A 7500-nucleotide genomic window follows, 5' to 3' on the forward strand; every position below is an offset into this window, starting at 1 on the left:
TAAAAAAAGGGGCTGATCACATATAACTTCTATTATTCCTCCTTTCTAATTCCCTCTTTAAGTATTTATCCATTCTAGATCTTCATCTAATATTAATTTCATAACCATCAATCTGTCGAAATGCTCACCATTAACACCAGTCCTAACACGTGTTATCATAACTTAAAAAGATATCAGTAGCTTCATTTTATTTTACGTGTGGATGGCTAGGAACAGAATAGGAAGGAGAATTATAAGGGTGATCGTACCATATGGTCACTTTTTTATTTCATATTACTTTTTATTTATGTATTTCAGTTATTTACGTGTTAGTTTATTTGTGTGTTTGTTGATTTTTATTTATCCATTTATTTTTTCATTTTTTTTATTTTTTATTTATTCTGTAATTAACCTTGGCTGGCTATCTCCCTTATATGAGAGAAGGAACATTTTGTTGTGTAGATAGATTTATCTTTTTATAAGATAGACTCCCATACCCTAGCCGTAGCTTCCTAAATGGATGTCTTAGTTTAGTATCTCTGAGCTAATGGATAGCTGTAGTACTGAATTGGTTAAACAAAAGGTAAACTTAGTCGAGAGATATAGATTATCATTAACGAGGGGAGGAAAACACTGGACCCTGAAAGAACCTTTTCCTTGGAGAGTAATACACCACTCGACTGGATTCGACTTTTGAAAGACGCAAGACGAAACAGGTCGAATAGCGAGTTAGTCTCCTCAAAAAGGCTCTTGCATAGTTCTTTGTTTCCTTCTCCTTGTTTTCCCATTCCTTTATGTATTAAAATCAACATCTTTATTGACCTTTTGCTCTTAGGACACTCGCCATAGCTGAATAAAATCTCCTGGTAGCGGCTAGATGAAAGACCGATGGATGAAATGCTTCAATATGGTCGACGTAAATGCGAGTGGCTTTGTTGTTGTTGTAGACATTATTTCCCGTAGTCTGGAACCAGACGAAAGACTATGGCCGCATAGTTGATTGCAAAGGTTACAATCATTTGGTGCTCCAGGGAATATGGACGAGGGAAAATAGTGGAGCGAATTGCATAGAATTCGCCCGTTTAGATTTATAGTATGATTGGGGGAAATTGGGGAAACTTGGAAGTGATTGATTGCGTAAGGGTGAACGGGGTGATCACTTTATTGACAGATCATGCAGCCCAATTTGTTTGATCGCTGAGGTCAGGTTGATGAGTTTGATGGATTTGGAGAACGACGATCAGTGTGAGGAAGGCCACGTGAGCAAGACGCGGACTATGGGTTACTTTTTTAAGTGTGGCTGCCAAAATCAGCCAAATCTTTGATACATATTTTTTTTTCGCGTGACAACGGAATAAAATTGTAAGCCTACATACGAGTACGTAGGGCCCCAATCCGCCACCCAGTGCAGCATGTGGTTACCAATGGTCATACAAAAGAAGTTGGAGATTTATTAGTTATTTGTTTTAAGGTGAGCTCTGGTTTTCGCATGCCGGAAAAGAGCCGTTAGTGTACGAGGTTTTGCACGTCTGCCAAGGGTTGCCCACTCTTGATGTACGGGGATCAAGGGACCTCGTGGAGTCGGTATTTATTGACAATAATTATATTGGTAATGATTCATTGACAACCATAATCTCTTCTGTGCTCTCAGTAATAATAAAAAATTCTCTTGATGTCTTTCTAGGATATTTTATATCAATCTGGCTTGGTTAGTATCAATAAAATTACCTAACTGTGTCAATAAATCTTTATTTCATCAAACTAATATGACAATATGATTCAGTGTTTGTCGTGGCTGTAGACAAATCAGCTCCTAGTAGAATTGAATAAAAAATTTGAAACGAGATAAAAAAAAAATTAAGGTTTTAAGAAGACTTTTGTGATATAGAATGACTAGATAGATTGACTACATCCGTGTGTATGAAGGCTATGTTTTACAATTGAAAAAAATTAAGTACACATATTCTGTCCTGACAGAATACACAATTACATCTTTTCATGATTTTTTTGTTTACATTTTACATGAAAAATATACACATGCACATCTTTAATAGAAACAATGGGTTTGCTTAGAGTAGGTAAACCTTATTTTTAGTAACTATTTTTTATCAATCTGTGTTTTTACTTCTTCATTTCATTTTGTTTCATATATATACGTATTTACTTGTTTTGAATGACCTAACATAACGCTGAGAAGGTCGACAACTAGATGATGTACAGTTGTGTGACTAAACAAACTTGCAATGATGATGAAGTGGTTGAGTTGTATGGTTTAAGTATAAATAGGTAAACAGAATAAGTATATGAATAAACAAATTAATACATAGAAAAAATCAATGCAGCCAACAAATGCAGTGGATAGAGAAAGGAGAAAAAGAAAACAAAGAGGAAATAAGTACATGAGTCAAGTTAAGGTTGGGGGGGCACTAGGCATTCTCGCTAGCATGTAACTTACTTTTCCTTATTCGTTTGAGTAGAGACGACTTCGGTTACTTTCTTTTGTGTTTTGAATTTCCAGATGTCAAATTACTCCTGCCTTATATAGTTAGAAGCTGAATGACGAACTAAGAGAATCTTAACCCATATGAATTTTAGACACAGTGTTGAGTTGCTCTTGCGGAAATCTAGAATATTGAAACCAAAGTAGTTTCCACTCAAATGAAGTAGAAAAAGCAAATAGCATACTAAACTTGTGTGCCTCCACATACTTTGGGGTGTTAACTGACAGCCGGTGAGGATCGACCCAAGGCTTTCTCACTTTTAGAACGAAGCCAGGGCCCAACCTACACATGGAATTTTGCGGACACCCGATCCTGACCCACAATTTACTATAATTATGTAAATATATTTTCAGTTTCTGTTGTATAAATGCAGATTTAATGATAAAGGGAACGACCTGATATGGAATGATATAAAATACTTAGCATCAAGAATGCCAAAGAAATTTAAAACATGATCTAAAATGTCAGAGCTTACCTTGTTATTTCCTACGACTTTCTTTAAGATGAGTAAATTTGTCTGGTGTCGTCTGAAATAAGAATCAGCCCGATGGCTTTTATTACATTTTCTTTCTCTGAGAGATGAATAAAACCATGAAGAGTAACCAGAGTAGAATGTCTAAGTGGACACTGGGGATAAATAGTTTAGCGCTGGGACTCCTTTAGATCATTCAGTGGTTCTGTTTTGTCTAAAGGTACGTTTTGTTCAGTGCGATTATCATTGTACCACAGTCAATGGCGTGCAACGCGCATCATACCTGGCATTTTATTTGGGTAAACGCGTTGATAGATTCATTTAAAATTATCAGCCTAGTACTTTGCAGCTCGGAGCTAAACAGGCCCCTTAAAAAAAAAAAAAAAAAAAAAAAAAAAAAAAAAATAATAATAATAATGATAATAATAATAATAATATTCTTGACAATCGTTTGACGATCATCATGGAGCCATGAACGATCATCGTTGAGTTGCGAGCTCGTATAGTCGCACCAAGCAAAACGTACCTTAACGCCAAATTATTCAGTTCTGTCTAGAGGAGGTTCTAGTTGATACGGGGGTAAAGAACGGTCGCTATTAAATTAACTTGGTTCAGCTATCTAGGTTAAGACAGTAACCCTGTAGGAAGGGAAGAGTTAGTTGAACACATTCATCCTACTTGACCATAACAAAAAACACATGACATTTGCTAACGGCTTAAGAACTCTGATGGTAATTCAAAAGAAACATCATCTATGGAGGGAACCTAAACGACGTTTCGCTTTTTAGAGGCCTATCAACTACATAATGTACTTGATAAAAGCTTTATCAGGTACATCATGTACTTGATAAGGCTCTAACAAGCGAAACGTCGTATAGGCTCCCTCCTTAGATGATGTTTCTTTTGATAGACAACTCTCGACAACGGCCAATTGATGGTACTGTTGGATTTTCCCAGCACCACGTGATTTTATTCATCTCAGAGGAATCTCGGGCCTCATAATGGCTCAAGGTTGCATCGTCTGATATGATTGATTTGGAATGACTGGCGAGGGTGACTGGGCGGAGCGTGATCATCCGGTACTCTGGAAGAACCAGGTGGTCGGGGTCTGTAGAGCGTCATGAAGTCTAATCGGTTTAGAGAGATTGGAGGAAATGGATGGTGTGGGTAGGGTAACTGAATTGATTGGTTGAGATGGATTAAATGAGGTAAGCTGATTGGTTGGCTTGGGTGGAGTGTCTGTGGTTGTAGTACTCGTACAAGCATAGACTTCCTGTAACCGGTATTCCTTATTCATTTATGCGTTTATCTATTTGGTTTTTGTTCATTTAGTGACTATCAATTATTACACACACACACACACACACACACACACACACACACACATACATATATATATATATGTATATATATGTATATATATATATATATGTATATATGTATATATATATATATATATATATATATATATATATATATATATATATGGTCCAAATTGCCTGGTGCACTAGGTCATTAGTATTCTCGCCATATCTCCGCCCGTGTGCTTAAGACTACTTTCACACTTACTCCTTTCTAAGGCGTCTGCTCTTGTGGCCGCCTGTCAGTATATTGTTTATATGGGCCACCAGAAGTACCATTTTGGTAATATTTGTGCCTAGATACATTATATATATATATATATATATATATATATATATATATATATATATATATGCATATATATGTGTATATATATGTATATATATGTATATATATGTATATATATATATATATATATATATATATATGTGTGTGTGTGTGTGTGTGTGCAACACTGAATGGGTCCCAGTGACTAGAGATACATTTTTATCAACCACTGTGCACTTTAATTCTAAGCCATCAACATCGGAAATACCGTGGAGGCGCATGCAGAAATTGAAACGTAGTACGCCCGAGGACTCGAACCAAGTGCTAGAAGTGACTTGACCACTACACCATCAATATATATATATTCTATACCCTCATCTTTAACGTTTCTTGTCTTTACTCCTTTTTCTCACACTCTTCAATTTGTGACACCGTTGACACTAGATTCAAGGTAAATTAGAATAAGGTGAATGTTTGGAAGTTAATCCATACGAAACCAAATAGGGTCAAGTATGTGAAATTGAAGATATGTGCGTACGAGTTCCTAGTGATTCATGATTGTTGTATAGACGCGGGTGTGTCACTTTTCTCATTCTGTCGGAAACTCCCAGTTAGCTGAAATATTGAATATGGCTGAGATGCGATAGCTATCAATTTAGTTTTCAAAATGATAATTATTTTTCTAACCATGTATACATGTGTATATGCGTGTGTGTATTTGGCTATGCCTACTCCGACACACGATCAGTTAAATAGAAAATCACACATTGTAATAATCCAACGTCCTGTGGTAGCAAAATCCCCAGTGCCCTGTAGTACAGTCACAAGCAAAAGTTTTGACCCACGATGCAGTTCTCTTAACGTCAATATGATTTTTTGGTTGAGTATGTGATATTTCCAATGTAGTATTTAGCTAAAAGGTAGTTTTCTTGAATAGAAAAAAATCCAGACACAGATTTTTAATTTTGTATCATGGAAAACTCTGGGTGAGAACAAATCTTTGTTCGTGACTGTATTTTTCATAACAAAATTCCCAATGCCTTGTACCTCCACACTGTAAAGCTACAGTTATACTAGTCAACGGAGTGGTTAGATTCCAACGGTTCACTTAGATTTCATCCAAGGTTGAAGTGTAACTGTAGCTTCACGCTACGGTTACAATCCAACCTTGGACGAAATCCAACTGAATCATTAAAAGGCAACCTTTCCGTTGACTAGTGTATCCGTAGCTCAAGGAGACACCCCTGTGTAGAGACGTAACTAGATCGGGCAGCATCTCTGATCCCAGGGCCCGTTGTACGCTAAGGAGCTAGACCTCATTTAAGATTCTGAGTTCCGCGAGCTTACGGGAGGAAATTGAAGCCAGCCTCGTAGGTGCGATGATAGGTGACCAATGCCCGAGATTATAACAATAATTGTCTCCCGGAGCCCAAAATAGGCTGGCAGCCAATCTGGGGCAGCAAGAAAAGGGTCTGGTTTAAGTGGTCCAGGTCATTATTTATTCCTGATAGTAAAATCAAACTTGGGGAGTGGATAAGTGGGAGTCAACGCATAGATCAGAGCTTAATATTGCGAGAACAAGGATTAGAATTCCCCTCATAGAATTGTAAATGAATTTTAAGAAGGAAGACAGCAACTCAAGGGAAGAAAATTAAAAAAAAAGTAAAACAAGAAGCCAGTAAACATAGAGATAAAGATTTAAAAAGGTCTTGAGAATAATGAAGGAAAACAAAAAATGCATAAACACTAGACAAGGGCACGAATGCGTCGATTATTACCTGAATGGCCACAGCGAAGACTGGGCACAAAAAACGAAATTTATAAAGATAATTATAGATATTCTTCGAGGGGAAATTAGTGGTCAGAACACTCTTGGGCAAGGGTGGGCGCGAGTTACCAGAGAATTAACGCTTACGAAATGCTTTGTCACAAATGAAAGAATAGGGTTAGATAAAAAAAGTGTGAATATTGATGATGCTCATATTTATGCATGGCCATGTTTATGTATATTCATCTATATGTATATAGATACCACTCCACACACACACACACACACACACACACACACACACACACACACACACACACACACACAAATACGCGCACACACATTGTATTTATACAGAGTGTATATATATATATATATATATATATATATATATATATATGTGTGTGTGTGTGTGTGTATATATGTTTATATATATATATATATATATATATATATATATATATATATATATATATATAGGGTTGTGTATGAGTGCGTACGAGCTTGCGTTTGTTCTGTGTGTGTGTGTACTGTATATGTCCGTGTTGGGTTATGTGATATAATATTATGTGTGATCTCCGTAGTTGATTGATAATTGAGGCTCAAAGAAACTGAGAGACAGAGAGAGCAGAGACAGAGATAGAGACAGACAAGAGACAGAGAGAAATATGTCATATTGAACGAATTGGATGAGGTGCAACAGGAAACAAAGACAATTGCAAAACAAAACCAGACAACAAGCCACCCTTTGTTGAGGTAGAAGGGGGTCGTGTTTTGGTTACTTGGACATGCAATGTAATTCAAAACAATAAGCTGTGTTCTTACAAGGGATTAAGGATTTAAGTATTTATTTTCGGAGTTTTATTGCGATTATGAAAAGAAAGAGTAGTAGTATAATTTAAGGTGCAGCGTAGAAAATCAGGGAAGAAATGTTTATTCATAGTCTCGAAATGATTTTATCTAAAGATATAAAAGCATGACTATACATATTTTCTTTTAGATAAAGGTTTTGTAATTATTAAATTGTCGAACTCTGAGAACATGCACATACACACCACAAATGCACGCTTGCTTGAACGCTTGCATGCAAAACACACGCACGGAAAATGTACACGCACATGTGTACATTTGGTAGATACAAACTCACACAG

At 36.4% G+C, this 7500-nt stretch overlaps 1 pseudogene; it reads left to right on the plus strand.

The window, feature by feature from the left end:
* Window positions 1-7500, plus strand: part of LOC143038300 (protein-L-histidine N-pros-methyltransferase-like) — a 543135-nt pseudogene that overhangs the window by 326196 nt on the left and 209439 nt on the right.

The sequence above is a fragment of the Oratosquilla oratoria genome, chromosome 24, assembly GCF_046742065.1.
Source record: "Oratosquilla oratoria isolate Oo_2021 chromosome 24, ASM4674206v1, whole genome shotgun sequence".
Lineage (NCBI taxonomy): Eukaryota > Metazoa > Arthropoda > Malacostraca > Stomatopoda > Squillidae > Oratosquilla > Oratosquilla oratoria.